At 48.6% G+C, this 19,045-nt stretch overlaps 1 non-coding gene across 1 annotated transcript; it reads right to left on the bottom strand.

Annotated features, from left to right (window-relative positions):
• Window positions 1-17,110: 17,110 nt before the first annotated feature.
• trnak-cuu lies at window positions 17,111-17,183 on the bottom strand. Its single transcript has one exon. It is a non-coding gene; the product is annotated as a tRNA-Lys (tRNA).
• Window positions 17,184-19,045: the final 1,862 nt, after the last annotated feature.

Genomic DNA, 19,045 nt, shown 5'->3' on the forward strand with positions numbered 1-19,045 from the left:
ATAAATTTGGTCAGTTTAAACTTAAAGCCTAGTTTATTACCATTTTGTTGGGGCGACTGGGGACAGGTGGGGCTTGGAAGCCTTCCCCACCTCCAAAGTGGGGAATGGCAGAAAAAGTTTGAGAAACACTGGTCTAAAGTAAGGAGTATTTGCTTTTTATTCTATTCTGTTATTCCAGAATTAATGTGTTCCAAAATGTTGTATTCTGGAATTATAACCCCTGAGTGTTCCACTTCTGAATGGTCTGCCTGTGAAAATGGGCTAATCTCAATGGGATAATTTTGCTAAACCATATACTCAGTATACCTACCAGTTGACTGCGTCGGGAAAAAAAAATGAATGATAATATGGAACGCTTCACGAATTTGCGTGTCATCCTTGCCTGCAGCAGCGGGCGGCAGGCGGTTTGCGGTCGGCGCGGTACATTTACCTGAGCCAGACGTGCCAAATCTCAGCTCCCCGAAAGGACTCTGGCTATTTTTTCTGATTTTTTGCGGTCGAAATGGGAACGATAGACCTCTCAGACAGGATTTTGAAGATCGCTGTCAATCAATCCTTGTTGTTCATGACATCATCTCGAGCACATGGCTACTTAACATATTTCAACAAAAGGGTTTAAAGAGACAAGACTTAATTTTTTAAAGGCACATAAAAGTACATTCCTATTTATGGTTTTGGCCTTATGAATGTGTGCAGATTTAATTTAAAAGCCTTTTTATTTAAAAGCCTGTTTTAACTGTTTCTAATGACCAGGTTATGTTATGTTATGTAAACTGTAAGGAAAAACAAGGCGCAATTCCGATCTTCGCAGAAAAGACTTTTTTATTTACAGGAACGGCAGTTGTCAGAAATACGTGAAAACGCACTCTGGGTTCAGCGGAGTCAATCTGAACCCTGAGCACTCAGCGAAAGCATTCTTTATACTGATACAGAGCTTTGATCAGGATCGACAATAATTAGCATACAGGTGCTTGATGCTTATATGCCATAAAGCATCACCCATTCCAGGTATCCTAGTGGCGGTGCTGTCCTGCCTTAGGTTGTCATCCTTTGCACGGACTTACCCATCTTTGGAACAACACCTCTTTCCACTGGAACACTCTAAGCACCACATCCTCAGGCCCGATGAAGCTTTATTACAACCACAGACTGCTCACACTAACCTTTATTCAATTATCTACTTTTAACCAGGATAGAAGACAGAGAACTACTCCAGCTAAGGAGACTCCTTAGGAAGGTTATTGGACAGATTTGGACAGGTCCTCATTTTAACCCGTGTTATCTTCTCCCAGTTAATGACTCTTGCCCCCAAGACCTCAAGCAATGCCTCCTTCCTCTCTCTATCATTAGCAGTTTTCCTCTGCACCTTTTCTGGGAGGGCCCTTGCCAATGCACGTGGGAGACACATAGTCAGGACCACACAAGCATCTGAATCTGTTAAGATATGCAAATTAACATATTGTTCCAAACTGGCTAGAAATTCTAAAGCATCATGCTGAGATAGATCAAACTCCGTAGGAGTGAGAGCCCTAACAGTCGTAGTGGTGACGGTGCTATCTTCCTCACCTGGGTGAATGGTAGTAGTGGAATGGATTTGCGCCATGGGGAACTTAACTGTGCGGTCAGAGTAATGATCATAATTGTCTTGTAACTGAGAGGTTTTCTCCCAAAAATCATCAAGTCTTTTGACTTAAGCATGTAATTGTCAGCTTTAAGTTCTGCAATTTCTTGTTTCAACTGCACTCTTTCCTCTTTCAAAATAGTTTCACCCGCCTGGTAATTTTTCATAGTCATTATACTTTCGCAAATTCGTGAGTGAAGCACTTTATTTTCAGTTTCAAGTGCTTCTTTCTCCGACTCCACGTTATCTAACATTTTGTTTGTTAATTTGTATGAAGCAAAAATCGCATGAAGCGCATTAGCAACCCTTCCTTTCTAGTTTTTAGGCATTTAGCCCACTCATAGGGCTCATACATGATGTTCTCTATCCCATTGAAGATTCCGCATGAACCGTGCTTAGCAATATATTTAACAATTAAATCTTCCATTATGGATGAAGTTATAACAATTCCGTAGGCTAGTCACAACCAGTCCCCTCTGATGACTGTACGTTATCTGGTTACTTTAAGATACCCGTAAGTCCAATTATTCACAGCTCCAGTGCTTCGGACGCAAATGAATAAAGTTTCCACACTAACAACAACGCTAACAACTTTTAAACTCTGCCACAGTACGTCTGGCGAAAACCACACTTCTTCGGGTAATCGTTTTAAACTTCACAGAGCCGCAGTGCTTCGGGCTCGCAACAGCACAAGTGTCAGTTGCTTTAGATACTTACACTACGGAATCACTGCCCCAGTACTTCGGGCACAGCAAATTCCCACGTTCCAGTTACTTCAGGATCTTCGTCACAATTCCAGTTACACCTCTCTACCACAGTCCTTCGGGCCAGTTCACTTACTTCAGAATCTTTAGAATTGTTTTCGGGGAATTACGACTCAGACACAGTTTCAGTTACGTTAGAAACTTGACAATTGCGATACAACTCTACCACCACGGTACTTCGGGCTGATTCAGTTACTTTTTAGTCGCCTCGCGGCTGTGCGCACGACACAGTTCTAGCAGGACGGCTTCCACAAGCCTGCTGGCCTTTGGAGACTGCCCCCTGGCTCAGGACGGCGCTGCAAAGAAAGAGAGAGAGAGAGAGAGTGTGTTAGTGAGGGTGGGTGACTGACAGGACAAGAACCCATGCATGGCAGTGTATGTGAGAGTATGAAAGAGAGTAATTACACTGATCACACTGCTAATGCACATGAACCGTTTACACTCCCTGTGGAGCCTTTATAATAGCCCACTAGTGCACAGTTTGATAGTGGTTTACACACGTGCCCGTTCAATCACACACATTTTTAACATAGCAGGGGTCCTATTTACACATCTAAAACATATTTACGCTTTTTATTTCGATTCCACAATGTTGTAACAACATCTTAGGGTTCTTAAAATGTTAACCATTTTAAACCACGGTTTAAATGCATTTTCAGAGGTCGCCAGGCCATTATAGAGGACTGACTGAAATTAGCTCATTCATTCCAATGCGTTCAAATGAAAATCGCGGTTAATAATTTAAAGGCATCAAAAGCATATTTACACTTTGAATTTTGATCCCACACTGTATAGTAACACAATCTCTAGGGCCTAAACATGTTAACCAAATAGTCTGATCACGGTTTAAATACATTTCCAGAGATCGCCAGGTCATTCATTCCAATGCGTTTAAATGCTAATCGCAAGTAATGTGTTAACACATCTAAAGCATATTTAAACTTTGAATTTCGATGGCACATGGTAGTAATATAATAATCTCCCAGGTCCCAACATATAAACAGGAGGTGCTAGTTCTGTCAGACATCGGCGTTTCACCTACATCGCTCCCCGGTGGTGGAACGAACTCCCTGTCCTGCTACGGACAGATCCTTCACCCCATTCCTTCAGACGGGGCCTGAAGACGCAACTCTTCAGACTCTACCTGGAAATTGCTATGCTTTTTAAATTGTTTCTTGTTGCCGCCTTTACCCTGACGCTCATTGCGCCGTTTGAGGTTGTTGAAGTTTGCTGTTTGAAGGTGTATCGTATTAGTTGCCCTATACGCTGTAATTGTACAAATCTGATAGTACTGTGTCCTCAGACAGACCTTGCTCTCAGCTGAGAACCGTCTCATTGTGGAACTGTACACATCCTGTCCCTGTACTGTCGCTATACTTACTGTATGCACTTTTGTAAGTCGCCTTGGATAAAAGCGTCTGCTAAATAAATAAATGTAAAAATGCAATTGTAAATATAAACCAAATACTTGTTCCAAGAACACAAATGAAACGAGGTTAAACAGCTCCGGTTTCCCCATCTTCTTTATGCCCTTGTTCCATTTGTCTTCGTCCCGCCTTTCCGGTCACCGCATGGAGGCACAGGCTCCAGCAGGAGAGGGAACGTCGTGCCTGGGAGGAAGGACGGCCCCTGAAGCCGTCTCGGAAGGTATACCACTTCACATGCAGGCTGTGTGGCCAACCAAAGACTAAAGAATATGGCCACAGCCGCTCCAAGGGGAAGACCTTCTGCTCCCGGTCCAACGGCAGAACTGTGGAGCAGTGGCTGGCAGACGCCAAGTTGTAAATACTGTATATAGTTAAACTATTCTTTTCTTTATTTTCATTTTAAGTTTATTTGTGTGTGTATGTTTTTAATAAACTCTTTTTTTAAAAAAAAAAACGCTTTCTCCTCCTTATTTATATCTTGTAAGCCACCAAACAGTGAATGATTTATTACATTTATTCAATGTTACATTCAACCATCAGATAAAGTTTATTCTCCCCCTTAAAATGAATGAAATAATTGTAGAAAAAAACATGGTGGTAATCATAGGGGTGACTGATATCATGGCAAACATGTTTTTAGTTTACATAACATATCAAGAAATCTTTTCACATTCATTCTCTCCCCAGGTAAAACTTTACACAGGCTACCTAAGGCTCCCAGACCACCTGAGGAGATGTGCTGTTTTAACATTCAAAAGAGGGCCATCAGTCTTAAACAATGGTACACTACCCCCACCCCATTCATTCTCTCTCTACCTAAGGCTCCCAGACTACCTGAGGAGATGTGCTGTTTTAACATTCAAAAGAGGGCCATCAGTCTTAAACAATGGTACACTACCCCCCCACCTTCAGACAAAGCCTACACAAAGCCTTTCATGTCTGTCCTGTTGGGAGAAAAAGGGGTTCAGCACACAACGTCAGTCAGAACAGACCTGACCTGACCACTGAGTTGGAAGGCAGAAGGCAGAATGGAAGGAAGGAAAGCGACAAGGAAAACAAAGCATTTGCAGCCTATTTCAGGTGTGTAACAAAATATATTTTGTTAAATTGCTGTTTATTTTTACCTGCATGTACCAGTCATCTTGACTAACAGTTCTGTATTGCATTTTTGTAGACTCTGACAGCTCCGCTGGTGGGAGGACGGCTCAGCAGTGGCTGCAGGACCAGCAGACGGCAGCGGCAGCAGCAGCAGTGGAGCCAGCCCAGGGTCTCCAGAAGAGGAAGAGAGTTCTATGGCGTCACTCTCCCTCTCCTTCGCCGCCGCCGCCGTCGTCCCCGTGTGACATCTGCGGCTGGGCCAAAACTGATGATGGACACGCGTCCTTCCAGGGACGTTTCTTCTGCACCCTGGAAGACGGCCCTGGTGGGAGGACGGCTCAGCAGTGGCTGCAGGACCAGCAGACGGCAGCGGCAGCAGCAGCAGCGGAGCCAGCCCAGGGTCTCCAGAAGAGGAAGAGAGTTCTATGGCATCACTCTCCCTCTCCTTCGCTGCCGTCGTCCCTGTGTGACATCTGCGGCTGGCCCAAAACTGATGATGGACACGCGTCCTTCCAGGGACGTTTCTTCTGCACCCTGGAAGACGGCCCTGGCGGGAGGACGGCTCAGCAGTGGCTGCAGGACCAGCAGGCGGCAGCGGCAGCAGCAGCAGCAGAGCCAGCCCAGGGTCTCCAGAAGAGGAAGAGAGTTCTATGGCGTCACTCTCCCTCTCCTTCGCCGCCGCCGCCGTCGTCCCCGTGTGACATCTGCGGCTGGGCCAAAACTGATGATGGACACGCGTCCTTCCAGGGACGTTTCTTCTGCACCCTGGAAGACGGCCCTGGTGGGAGGACGGCTCAGCAGTGGCTGCAGGACCAGCAGTCGGCAGCAGCAGCAGCGGAGCCGGCCCAGGGTCTCCAGAAGAGGAAGAGAGTTCTATGGCGTCACTCTCCCTCTCCTTCGCCGCCGTCGTCCCCGTGTGACATCTGCGGCTGGGCCAAAACTGATGATGGACACGCGTCCTTCCAGGGACGTTTCTTCTGCACCCTGGAAGACGGCCCTGGTGGGAGGACGGCTCAGCAGTGGCTGCAGGACCAGCAGTCGGCAGCGGCAGCAGCAGCAGCGGAGCCGGCCCAGGGTCTCCAGAAGAGGGAGAGAGTTCTATGGCGTCACTCTCCCTCTCCTTCGCCGCCGCCGCCGTCGTCCCCGTGTGACATCTGCGGCTGGCCCAAAACTGATGATGGACACGCGTCCTTCCAGGGACGTTTCTTCTGCACCCTGGAAGACGGCCCTGGTGGGAGGACGGCTCAGCAGTGGCTGCAGGACCAGCAGACGGCAGCGGCAGCAGCAGCGGAGCCAGCCCAGGGTCTCCAGAAGAGGAAGAGAGTTCTATGGCGTCACTCTCCCTCTCCTTCGCCGCCGCCGTCGTCCCCGTGTGACATCTGCGGCTGGCCCAAAACTGATGATGGACACGCGTCCTTCCAGGGACGTTTCTTCTGCACCCTGGAAGACGGCCCTGGTGGGAGGACGGCTCAGCAGTGGCTGCAGAACCAGCAGACGGCAGCGGCAGCAGCAGCAGCGGAGCCGGCCCAGGGTCTCCAGAAGAGGAAGAGAGTTCTATGGCGTCACTCTCCCTCTCCTTCGCCGCCGCCGCCGTCGTCCCCGTGTGACATCTGCGGCTGGCCCAAAACTGATGATGGACACGCGTCCTTCCAGGGACGTTTCTTCTGCACCCTGGAAGACGGCCCTGATGGGAGGACGGCTCAGCAGTGGCTGCAGGACCAGCAGGCGGCAGCGGCAGCGGCAGCAGCAGCAGCGGAGCCGGCCCAGGGTCTCCAGAAGAGGGAGAGAGTTCTATGGCATCACTCTCCCTCTCCTTCACCGCCGCCGCCGTCGTCCCCGTGTGACATCTGCGGCTGGGCCAAAACTGATGATGGACACGCGTCCTTCCAGGGACGTTTCTTCTGCACCCTGGAAGACGGCCCTGGTGGGAGGACGGCTCAGCAGTGGCTGCAGGACCAGCAGACGGCAGCGGCAGCAGCAGCAGCGGAGCCGGCCCAGGGTCTCCAGAAGAGGAAGAGAGTTCTATGGCGTCACTCTCCCTCTCCTTCGCCGCCGCCGTCGTCCCCGTGTGACATCTGCGGCTGGCCCAAAACTGATGATGGACACGCGTCCTTCCAGGGACGTTTCTTCTGCACCCTGGAAGACGGCCCTGATGGGAGGACGGCTCAGCAGTGGCTGCAGGACCAGCAGACGGCAGCAGCAGCAGCAGAGCCAGCCCAGGGTCTCCAGAAGAGGAAGAGAGTTCTATGGCGTCACTCTCCCTCTCCTTCGCCGCCGCCGCCGTCGTCCCCGTGTGACATCTGCGGCTGGCCCAAAACTGATGATGGACACGCGTCCTTCCAGGGACGTTTCTTCTGCACCCTGGAGGACGGCCCTGGTGGGAGGACGGCTCAGCAGTGGCTGCAGGACCAGCAGGCGGCAGCGGCAGCAGCAGCAGCGGAGCCAGCCCAGGGTCTCCAGAAGAGGAAGAGAGTTCTATGGCGTCACTCTCCCTCTCCTTCGCCGCCGCCACCGTCGTCCCCGTGTGACATCTGCGGCTGGGCCAAAACTGATGATGGACACGCGTCCTTCCAGGGACGTTTCTTCTGCACCCTGGAAGACGGCCCTGGTGGGAGGACGGCTCAGCAGTGGCTGCAGGACCAGCAGACGGCAGCGGCAGCAGCAGCAGCGGAGCCGGCCCAGGGTCTCCAGAAGAGGGAGAGAGTTCTATGGCGTCACTCTCCCTCTCCTTCGCCGCCGCCGTCGTCCCCGTGTGACATCTGCGGCTGGCCCAAAACTGATGATGGACACGCGTCCTTCCAGGGACGTTTCTTCTGCACCCTGGAAGACGGCCCTGATGGGAGGACGGCTCAGCAGTGGCTGCAGGACCAGCAGACGGCAGCAGCAGCAGCAGAGCCAGCCCAGGGTCTCCAGAAGAGGAAGAGAGTTCTATGGCGTCACTCTCCCTCTCCTTCGCCGCCGCCGCCGTCGTCCCCGTGTGACATCTGCGGCTGGCCCAAAACTGATGATGGACACGCGTCCTTCCAGGGACGTTTCTTCTGCACCCTGGAAGACGGCCCTGGTGGGAGGACGGCTCAGCAGTGGCTGCAGGACCAGCAGGCGGCAGCGGCAGCGGCAGCAGCAGCAGCGGAGCCAGCCCAGGGTCTCCAGAAGAGGAAGAGAGTTCTATGGTGTCACTCTCCCTCTCCTTCGCCGCCGCCGCCGTCGTCCCCGTGTGACATCTGCGGCTGGGCCAAAACTGATGATGGACACGCGTCCTTCCAGGGACGTTTCTTCTGCACCCTGGAAGACGGCCCTGATGGGAGGACGGCTCAGCAGTGGCTGCAGGACCAGCAGGCGGCAGCGGCAGCGGCAGCAGCAGCAGCGGAGCCGGCCCAGGGTCTCCAGAAGAGGGAGAGAGTTCTATGGCATCACTCTCCCTCTCCTTCGCCGCCGCCGCCGTCGTCCCCGTGTGACATCTGCGGCTGGGCCAAAACTGATGATGGACACGCGTCCTTCCAGGGACGTTTCTTCTGCACCCTGGAAGACGGCCCTGGTGGGAGGACGGCTCAGCAGTGGCTGCAGGACCAGCAGACGGCAGCGGCAGCAGCAGCAGCGGAGCCGGCCCAGGGTCTCCAGAAGAGGAAGAGAGTTCTATGGCGTCACTCTCCCTCTCCTTCGCCGCCGCCGTCGTCCCCGTGTGACATCTGCGGCTGGGCCAAAACTGATGATGGACACGCGTCCTTCCAGGGACGTTTCTTCTGCACCCTGGAAGACGGCCCTGGCGGGAGGACGGCTCAGCAGTGGCTGCAGGACCAGCAGACGGCAGCGGCAGCAGCAGCAGCGGAGCCGGCCCAGGGTCTCCAGAAGAGGGAGAGAGTTCTATGGCGTCACTCTCCCTCTCCTTCGCCGCCGCCGTCGTCCCCGTGTGACATCTGCGGCTGGGCCAAAACTGATGATGGACACGCGTCCTTCCAGGGACGTTTCTTCTGCACCCTGGAAGACGGCCCTGGTGGGAGGACGGCTCAGCAGTGGCTGCAGGACCAGCAGGCGGCAGCGGCAGCAGCAGCAGCGGAGCCGGCCCAGGGTCTCCAGAAGAGGAAGAGAGTTCTATGGCGTCACTCTCCCTCTCCTTCGCCGCCGCCACCGTCGTCCCCGTGTGACATCTGCGGCTGGGCCAAAACTGATGATGGACACGCGTCCTTCCAGGGACGTTTCTTCTGCACCCTGGAAGACGGCCCTGGTGGGAGGACGGCTCAGCAGTGGCTGCAGGACCAGCAGGCGGCAGCGGCAGCGGCAGCAGCAGCAGCGGAGCCGGCCCAGGGTCTCCAGAAGAGGAAGAGAGTTCTATGGCGTCACTCTCCCTCTCCTTCGCCGCCGCCGTCGTCCCCGTGTGACATCTGCGGCTGGGCCAAAACTGATGATGGACACGCGTCCTTCCAGGGACGTTTCTTCTGCACCCTGGAAGACGGCCCTGGTGGGAGGACGGCTCAGCAGTGGCTGCAGGACCAGCAGGCGGCAGCGGCAGCAGCAGCAGCGGAGCCGGCCCAGGGTCTCCAGAAGAGGAAGAGAGTTCTATGGCGTCACTCTCCCTCTCCTTCGCCGCCGCCGTCGTCCCCGTGTGACATCTGCGGCTGGGCCAAAACTGATGATGGACACGCGTCCTTCCAGGGACGTTTCTTCTGCACCCTGGAAGACGGCCCTGGTGGGAGGACGGCTCAGCAGTGGCTGCAGGACCAGCAGGCGGCAGCGGCAGCAGCAGCAGCGGAGACAGCGGCAGAGCCAGCCCCAGCGGCAGCTGCAGCAGAGCCGGCGGCGGCGGGTGTTTCTGAACGGGTCCCCACCAGAAGCACAATATACAGGCGGAAGGTACAAAAGCAGAAGGACCTGGAGATCCTATGCAGTGCGAGGGGGAAGCCGCAGAGCCAGCCCGGGGATCCCTGCCTCCTCTGCGGCAAACCACGGACTCTGGACGGCGGGCACGCCTATTTCAAGGGCCAGTTTTTCTGTGCCATGGAAGCGGGCCCCGGAGGACGGACGGCTCGCCAAATGCTACAGGATCAGTGTGGCCCGGAGGACGTGGGCAAGATCCCCAGGACTTCTGCCTGGAACATGAAAAAGAGGTGGGAGAGAGAGGAGAGAGAGAGAGACAGCAGCACGTCACCCCAGAAAAAGAAAAGGAAGCCCCACAAACTTAGAATCTGCCAGCTCTGTGGCCAGCCGCAGCAGAAGGACTATGGCCATAGCCAGTACCGTGGGGAGCACTTCTGTGCTCTCTACGCCTGCAAATCTGTGGAGCAGTGGCTGGCCGAAAAGAGGAGCGAGGGGAACTGAAAAGGCCATGTATCTGTAAATAGTTCCTTTGTGTGTGAGTGTTTTTAAATTTACATTTTTATTTTTACATTTTACATTACATTTTTACATTTATATTTTTATAATTTTTCCAAGATTTCATACTGTATAATAAACGTTTCATTGCTTAAAACCTTGTCTCCTTCCTTGAAAAAAATCATTTGAAAGGTGTTTCCTACAAATTCTCATTCTTAAAATTCAGTCGGGACCAGAACCGTAAATACAGTACTTTTATGCGCCTTTTAAAAAAAAAAAAAACACAGCCCGCCTCTTGTTTCTTTAAACCCTCTGGTTGGAATATGCTAAGTAGCCATGTGCTGCGGATGACATCGCCGACGCGCCCTTTGATTGACGCGGCGGCCGCACTGCATCCTGTCCGACGGCCCCGTCGTTCCAATTTCCGCTAATATAGACGGGCTCGTCCTGGGGCGTCTCTGCCCTGAAGAACCTTCCGCTTCCTAAACAGCTCCGGTTTCCTCATCTTCTTTATGCCCTTGTTCCATTTGTCTTTGTCCTGCCTTTCCGGTCACAGCATGGAGGCACAGGCTCCAGCAGGAGAGGGAACGCCGTGCCCGGGAGGAAGGACGGCCCCTAAAGCCGTCTCGGAAGGTCTACCACTTCACAAGACTAAAGAATATGGCCACAGACTGACCTGGCGATCTCTGGAAATGTATTTATACCGTGATCAGACTATTTGGTTAACATGTTTAGGCCCTAGAGATTGTGTTACTATACAGTGTGGGATGGAAATTCAAAGTGTAAATATGCTTTTGATGCCTTTTAATTATTAATCGTGATTTTCATTTAAACGCATTGGAATGAATGAGCTAATTTCAGTCAGTCCTCTATAATGACCTGGTGACCTCTGAAAATGCATTTAAACCATGATCAGACTATTTGGTTTAAGACCCCTGAGATGTTGTTGCAACAGTGTGGAATCAAAATAAAAGGCGTAAATATGTTTTAGATGTGTAAACTCCTGCTATGTTAAAAATGTGTGTGAATGAACGGGCACGTGTGTAAACCACTATCAAACTGTACACTAGTGGGCTATTGTAACAGCTCCACAGGGAATGTAAACGGTTCATGTGTATTAGCAGTGTGATCAATGTAATTACTCTCTTTCATACTCTCACATACACTTCCATGCATGGGTTCGTGTCCTGTCAGTCACCCACCCTCACTAACACACACTCTCTCTCTCTCTCTGTGTCTCTCTTTGCAGCGCCGTCCTGGGCCAGGAGGCAGGTGCGGCACAGTCTTCAAACGCCAGCAGGCTTGTGGAAGCTGTCCTGCTGGAACTGTGTCGTGCGCACAGCCGTGAGGCGACTACGATCGCGGGGGTCCGCGTCCGTCGCTGGGGTGCCATCATGATGGACGACCCTCAGATTCAGGACAACGTCCTGAATTTCCCCACCCTCATGGCGAGCACCCACATCCAGCTGTATGATGTAAATCAGCGGACCCTTATGCAATGGTTAGACCTGATCCTTTTTGTGTCATGATGTGTGTGTGTGTTCTTGATTACTAATGTCCGCTTTTTTGTGTCTGGTTTTCTCAGGCACAACCAGAGGAGCAAGGCAATGATGAGGGAGACCATCGCGATAGCGGTCCCGGGGCCCAGCGCACCCCAGACGGCAGCAGAGCCCCCTGCCGCAGCAGCCCGAGCAGCCAGACCGGCCTCCCCAGCACCACCTGCCCGTGGACGCCTCTGGTCTGGCTGCCACCATCAGAGGGCCGCTTGTCCCGTCATCGCCACTGCGAGGGCCAGCCTCAGCCTCCTCCTCAGCCTCAGCCACCCCAGTGTGTGTGTTCTTAATAAACTCTTTTTCTTTTTTTTTGCTTCCTTCTGAATAGCCACATGCTTTCTCCTCCTTATTTATATCTTGTAAGCACCCAAACAGTGAATGATTCATTACATTTATTCAATGTTACATTCAACCATCAGATAAAGTTTATTCTCCCCCTTAAAAATTAAATAATTGTAGAAAAAACATGGTGGTAATGATAGGGGTGACTGATATCATGGCAAACATGTTTTTAGTTTTGAAAGATTTTGGTCCAGATCCCTAAACCAGCTCACTCAGTGCAGCATAAGATAGCACAGATCCTCTCACTTAAGGTATGCTAATACCTGTACTCATTTGTCTAGATGGCCTTATTGTAACCACAGTTCTGCTCACAGACTTCAATTGTCACTTTGGCCGTGGCTGGCCATTGCAGCAATTGGTACTTCTAAAGAAACCGGTGATGGGTGATTGAGAACTGTTCTTGCTAGGGAAGATAATGTAATTGCCAGACCTCCTGTATTTCACCACCTGTACGCTAATTATTGTCGATCCTGATCAAAGCTCTGTATCAGTATAAAGAATGCTTTCGCTGAGTGCTCGGGGTTCAGATCGACTCTGCTGAACCCAGAGTGCGTTTTCACGTATTTCTGACAACTGCTGTTCCTGTAAATAAAGAAGTCTTTTCTGCGAAGATCGGAATTGCGCCTTGTTTTTCCTTACAGTTTACATAACATAACATAACCTGGTCATTAGAAACAGTTAAAACAGGCTTTTAAATAAAAAAAGGCTTTTAAATCTGGACACATTCCTAAGGCCAAAACCATGAATACGAATGTACTTTTATGTGCCCTGAAAAATTTAGGTCTTGTCTCTTTAAGCCCTTTTGTTGAAATATGTTAAGTAGCCATGTACTCGAGATGATGTCATGAACAACACGGTTTGATTGACAGTGATCTTCGAAATCCTGTCTGAGACGTCTATCGTTCCTATTTCGACCGCAAAAAAATCAGTAAAACTAGCCAGAGTCGTTTTGAGGAGCTGTGATTTGGCACGTCTCACTCGGCTAAATGTACCGCGCCGACCGCCGGCTGGCGGAGGGCGACCGCGAACCGCCTGCCGCCCGCTGCCGCAGGCAAGGATGACACGCAAATTCGTGAAGCGTTCCATATTTTCATTCATTTTTTCCCGTCGGAGTCAACTGGTAGGTACACTGAGTATATGGTTTAGCAAAATTATCCCACTGAGATTAGCCCATTTTCACAGGCAGACCATTCAGAAGTGGAACACTCAGGGGTTATAATTCCAGAATACAACATTTTGGAACACAATAATTCTGGAATAACAGAATAGAATAAAAAAGCAAATACACCTTACTTTTGACCAGTGTTTCTCAAACTTTTTCTGCCATTCCCCACTTTGGAGGTGGGGAAGGCTTCCAAGCCCCACCTGTCCCCAGTCGCCCCAACAAAATGGTAATAAACTAGGCTTTAAGTTTAAACTGATCAAATTTATTGAAATAACATCACGTTTTAAAACGATAACATCAAAGAACACCATAAAAAGTTCAAAACAGAGAAAATAAAAGTGCAATTGTGTTATCACTTTGCATCAAGTAACAAGTAACAAGTTCAAAAGTAAAGAAAATAATAATGCAGCTGTGTTTGCACTTGTCTCTAATAACATCAAGTTCAGAAATGGAGAAAATAAAAGTGTAGACTAGTTGTGTTTTTGCTTTGCTTCACTTTGTCACTTTGCAAACTGTGCAAAAAGAGTGAATACATTTGACAAAAAAAGATGAACAATATAGGAATCTTACCACTACTTTAGTGGCTGCAATGAGCTCAGTGTACATCTTTTCAAAACAGGGTTGTAGGCTTCATACTGCCACTCTCAAGTCATGCTCAATGTTAAGATGAGATCTGTACTTTGTTTTCAGTGAAGCAACATCTGAAAATCCCATCTCACAGAGATAGGATGTAGTGAAGGGCAGAAGAATGGTCAGAGCCCTCTGCCCAATGAGTGTATGCTCCTTCTCCACTCCAAGCCAGAATTCCTACACATCCTACAGAATAGCCTACATATTCAGTTTAGCGATCTGAATTCGTTTAATGGAAAGACATTTGCAACTTCGGATCAACGTAGCCCATTGAAAAGACACGTGTAGTCCTTAAATCCATCCTGATATGTCAGATGTTTAGAAAGTAGGCTAGTTGGGCAGAGGGGCGCCTGCAGAAGTAACCCCCCCCCCATTCCCCGACAAAATCTTATTTAATAAATAAATAATTAGTAGCGGAGCGTGAGGTTTAAAAGCTGTGGTGTCACGAAAGCTGTGGTATGTGTTTAGCATGCGAGAGGCTTGGCCACGAATTTTGTGATGCCATTTGTGAATTTGACCTTAGTCTAGGATACACCACATACGTGAAAGGAGAACCATTCAAAATAATATTCCAGGTTAATTTCTTGCTGACTAGTGTTGTACATCAGCAGCAGCCTATTTGACTGCGTTGCTAACTAACCAACAAATTTGGTTTAATTCTAGCCCATCTCCTTTGCAAGCAACATTAAGCATCACAATCACAATCAAAATACAGGTTAAATAAACTAGTGCACTTAATCTTTTCAATGACTGACCTGGTCAGGCTCTCTGGTAGCCTGACACAATGTCCTGACCTCGTTTTCAGCTGCAGTGTTTTCGGCCACCTTTAACATCTTGAGCTAGCCGTGAGCTCACCCTCTCTCTCACAACCACAAACTAAGTAAACAAAATACTACCCAGTTCAGATCAACCAATTCAGACCAATTCAGAGCTCACTCACACAGACTGCAAGAGACGAAACCACGGTGGGCATTCCAGACTGACAAAGGAAACCCTATTGTCCTACCTTAAAACGTCTTCCTGGCCACAGCAAATCTTGCTATGATAACCATATGATCCACTTGTCTTGCCATGCGGTTCTCGATAGACAAGCCAATGCTAGTCTTTCCCGGGACACTGTGGATGTCTTAATCAGTTTCAATTTGCGGAAAGAGCGATTGCGACTGTAAATGTAATGGCAAGTTCTTTTATTTTCTGCCAAAATGGTTCTTTAGACAGCAAAGCAAGGAACGATAAGCTAATAGTAAACACTAACACCACCTTCTGCATCAAGACCGACAGCCTGTATGCGCTGCGTTCCAAAGGAGGAGGGGGGGAATTTTGATACATTTTGAAAATAATTCGCTATCAACCAGTTGTGAAACTGGAATAGAAGCTCTGTTTATTCATTTTATGCTAGTTGTCACGCATGCATAGGACTACTGACTGTTGCTGAATACGGTGTTGGAAGATCGTATAAAGAAGAGACAGATGACGAGAAGTAGAAGTAGCAAGAAGGGAGACGTGACAGAAAGGTAAAGAAAAATCGTAAGATTACACTATAGCGGAGCTTGCAAGTGAGAGACTAAAAGAGTAAAAGAGAACTGAAATAGTCTTTAAAAAGACTGTTTAAATTACTGCAACTGCAGTGCTGTAAGGTTAGCCTTTTAAAAGGCTGGTGCTGAAATTGTAAATGGCAGTTTAATGGCAGTTTAAAAGCTATATTTCTGACATGATATAAGATATTTCTGTTGGAAACCTGCAAGATCGGTACGAACTTGACACAACTGCACAGTGGTGTGTTTCCGATATCTGCTCTTTCTTATGTACTTGAGGCGTCTGCTTAAGTTCGCCAGTAAGGTTACTGTCCTGTGTACTTTTTCATCGACACAAGACGGCAGACCCACTTGTCACGTCTCTATTCCCCACTAGTGGGGCGCGCCCCACACTTTGAGAAACGCGGGCATAGCCTACGCGCTAAACGGCAGATCATACCGGTGTGACCGTAATAATATATGATAATTATTTGACAGTCTGCTGTAGTGCAATATGGGTCAAATCTCGCTAATAACATTACAGCCTATCATAATGTGTGTGACATTCTTCATAATCGATAACCAACTTTAAGTTGGTGTGCCTTGACGTTCTGGTTTGACCTTTGATGCTCCTTAGTCCCAAAAAGGTTGAAAACCTCTGCAATAGTAAACAAATACAATGTGTATTGAGAGATGCAGACTTCTCTATAAAATCGACTGTAACTCGCTTAATTCTGAAACCGATTTTCATGAAATTTGGTTTGTTATAAACGTGAGAATTTAACACGATACTGGTTACTTATTGGAATTAAATTCAGTTACTGGGGACGGATCTAATCAGCTCTATGCCAAAACATAAACCTTCTGAATAGCCACAACGTCCTATGGGACATGCAGGCTCTGATCCAGGCAGCATCAAGTGTAAATTATTTAGAATTTCAGCCTTTGTGAGTTTCTCCAAAACTGTAGATAAGCACTTTTTACATAATTCCAGAATACTATGCAAATGTAATTTGCTTTAGCCACACAGGATACAATCACATTAGCATTACAGAATATAACTCAAATGTATTCTGATTAAGCCTCATAGGTTAAATTCACATTATCTTGATTTTTTTTATGTGCTACAATCAGCCATGTTTTAGTTAGGCAAACAGCATTCTTATCTTATTAGAAATCTTTTAAAATGATAAGACAGAAGGAAAATGATAGTGGCTAATTCATTGCCAGCCAGAGTAAGAATGATGAGCCATGTTTCACATGATTTTTTACTATGTGAAAGTTATGTGACGATTATATTTGAAGTGCACATTTAAAAGCAGCTGTTTAAAAAGCAATTAAAATGTTAATAAAGAGAATTGCTCGTCTCAATTGGTACTGGTAATTCAAGTTTTGCTCAATTTATGTGGAACCGTCCTGAAACCTGGGGTCCATGTTCTCTAAGCAGATAAAACAGCCATCTAAAAAGAGCTTCCACTTGGTGAAATAAACAAATTGCTTCTCAGTGTTTCCTCGATACGTTGACAATTTCACAAGATTTTCCCAACTCGACAAACACTGCTTAGAGAGGAGAACTTGCATTTTTAATGCAAAGTTGGTTGCTTGAGAGAGGAATCAGCTTTGGCAACTGAAAACAAGCCTGTGCTCCTTGTGATCTTGCAAGGTAATGTTGCTTGTGCAGAAAAGCAGCGCCCAATGTGGGGCTCAAACCCACGACCCTGAGATTAAGAGTCTCATGCTCTACCAACTGAGCTAGCCAGGCTGCTTGGTTGCTTTAGCAGACGGCAGTCATTGCCAGAAGTCACTGGCCTCTGTCTCTGGTACCTCTTACTGTCAGCTGCCAAATGCAAACACATCGCTTTGTGCAGTCAGATGCAGTCTTCTGTGGCGAGGTCTCTGTGGCGCAATTGGCTGTTAAGCCAATGGTCTGTGGTTGGAGCCCACCCACCTTTTCTCTGCATCCTTGACTTTTCCACTTAGCAGAAGGCAGGGAACTCCACCGGTCACGCACAGCCCTGGATAACAGTTGACACTCGACTCCACATAATGAAGCTGTGGACACCTCATTCAACTGTTGTGAGGGTTCAGGAAACCCGTTTTGGTTTGGCCGACTACGTCCGGTTCATCACCACATTGCCAGAACCGGTGGAAAAAATTTCTTCTCTGCAGCAAAAAGCGCTTGTTGCTGCAAACAAGAAAGTCTGACACAACACCTGGTATCAGAAACTCGGGCCATTTCGGGACTGGCGAAGCCTTGCCACCACATGGCGCTGACTTCAGCAGACTTCATGGTTCTCCTTTGAGTCAGGGGAGAAAGCATGAGGTGCTAGCTGATTGTTGAGGAAAGAAAAGCAGAGGAACCACAAAGGCACCGCTGGGATTCGAACCCAGGATCTCCTGTTGACTAGACAGCTGTGGACACCTCATTCAACTGTTGTGAGGGTTCAGGAAACCTGTTTTGGGTTGGCCGACTACATCCGGTTCATCACCCTGATACAACAACCTTTTCTCTGTATCCTTGACTTTTCCACTTAGCGGAATGCAGGGAACTCCACTAGCTACCTTTCTATCAGCCAACACAGCTATCTATAGCTACAGTGACGTGACCAACATTTAAAACCGACTGATCGTTATATATACGTGATATATTTTAGACCAGCGTTTCTCAAACCTCTCCTGGAGTACCCCCTGCCCTGCATGTTTTAGATCTCTCCCTGCTCCAACACAGCTGATTCAAATGATCCACTCGTTATGAACTCCTGAAGCTGCTTAATAACAAACTGATCATTTGAATCAGCTGTGTTGGAGCAGGGAGAGATCTAAAACCTGCAGGGCAGGGGGTACTCCAGGAGAGGTTTGAGAAACGCTGTTTTAGACCTACAAAGTAATCAATGCAGTTACGAATTTCATGACATGATAATAAATTGCAAACTTGGGCAGATTTGTTATATTAAGGCGAGACACAGTGGGCAAAAATGACGTTTTTGCTTCCACTCATCAATGTTCAGATTTTTGGTTATTTTGCTTCTATAACATGTCTTCTACAACACTATTGTCAAAAAAAATGTCCAAATTACACACAAATATGTTTATTTTACTACATTTTGTCTACTTGAGTCCTCTAATTTTTCGTAACTTTAGCCAATGTTATCATTTTTGAGCGCGATATAGCTCCGTGATCTTTCATAAAACCATAGAGTGTAATACCTTGCACAATGCTGGCTGCTCCATATATGGCCATTTTCCTTCTAGCAGTGAACAAACTGAGTGATGAAATGGTTGCTTCTCGAAATATCATTGGCTAATGAAGTTTATAGACCATTTCTGGCTACGTGATTGGCTGAAATCCATCACGTGATATGCTCAGAACTATGCACAGTTCTTGTGCTGATGTTGTAGCCAGAGACAGTTTGGAGCTCTGTAGTGAGTGATTCAACAGAGGATAGGCCGTTTTTACATGCTATGCGCTTCAGCACTTGGCGGCCCCTCGTGGCTGAGTTGTTGCTCCTAGACACTTCCACTTGACAATAATAGCACTTACAGTTGACCGGGGCAGATCTAGCAGGGCAGACATTTCGTGAACTGACTTGTGGCAAAGATGGCATCCTGTGACGGTGCCACATT

Source organism: Megalops cyprinoides, chromosome 11 (assembly GCF_013368585.1).
Source record: "Megalops cyprinoides isolate fMegCyp1 chromosome 11, fMegCyp1.pri, whole genome shotgun sequence".
NCBI classification, from domain to species: domain Eukaryota; kingdom Metazoa; phylum Chordata; class Actinopteri; order Elopiformes; family Megalopidae; genus Megalops; species Megalops cyprinoides.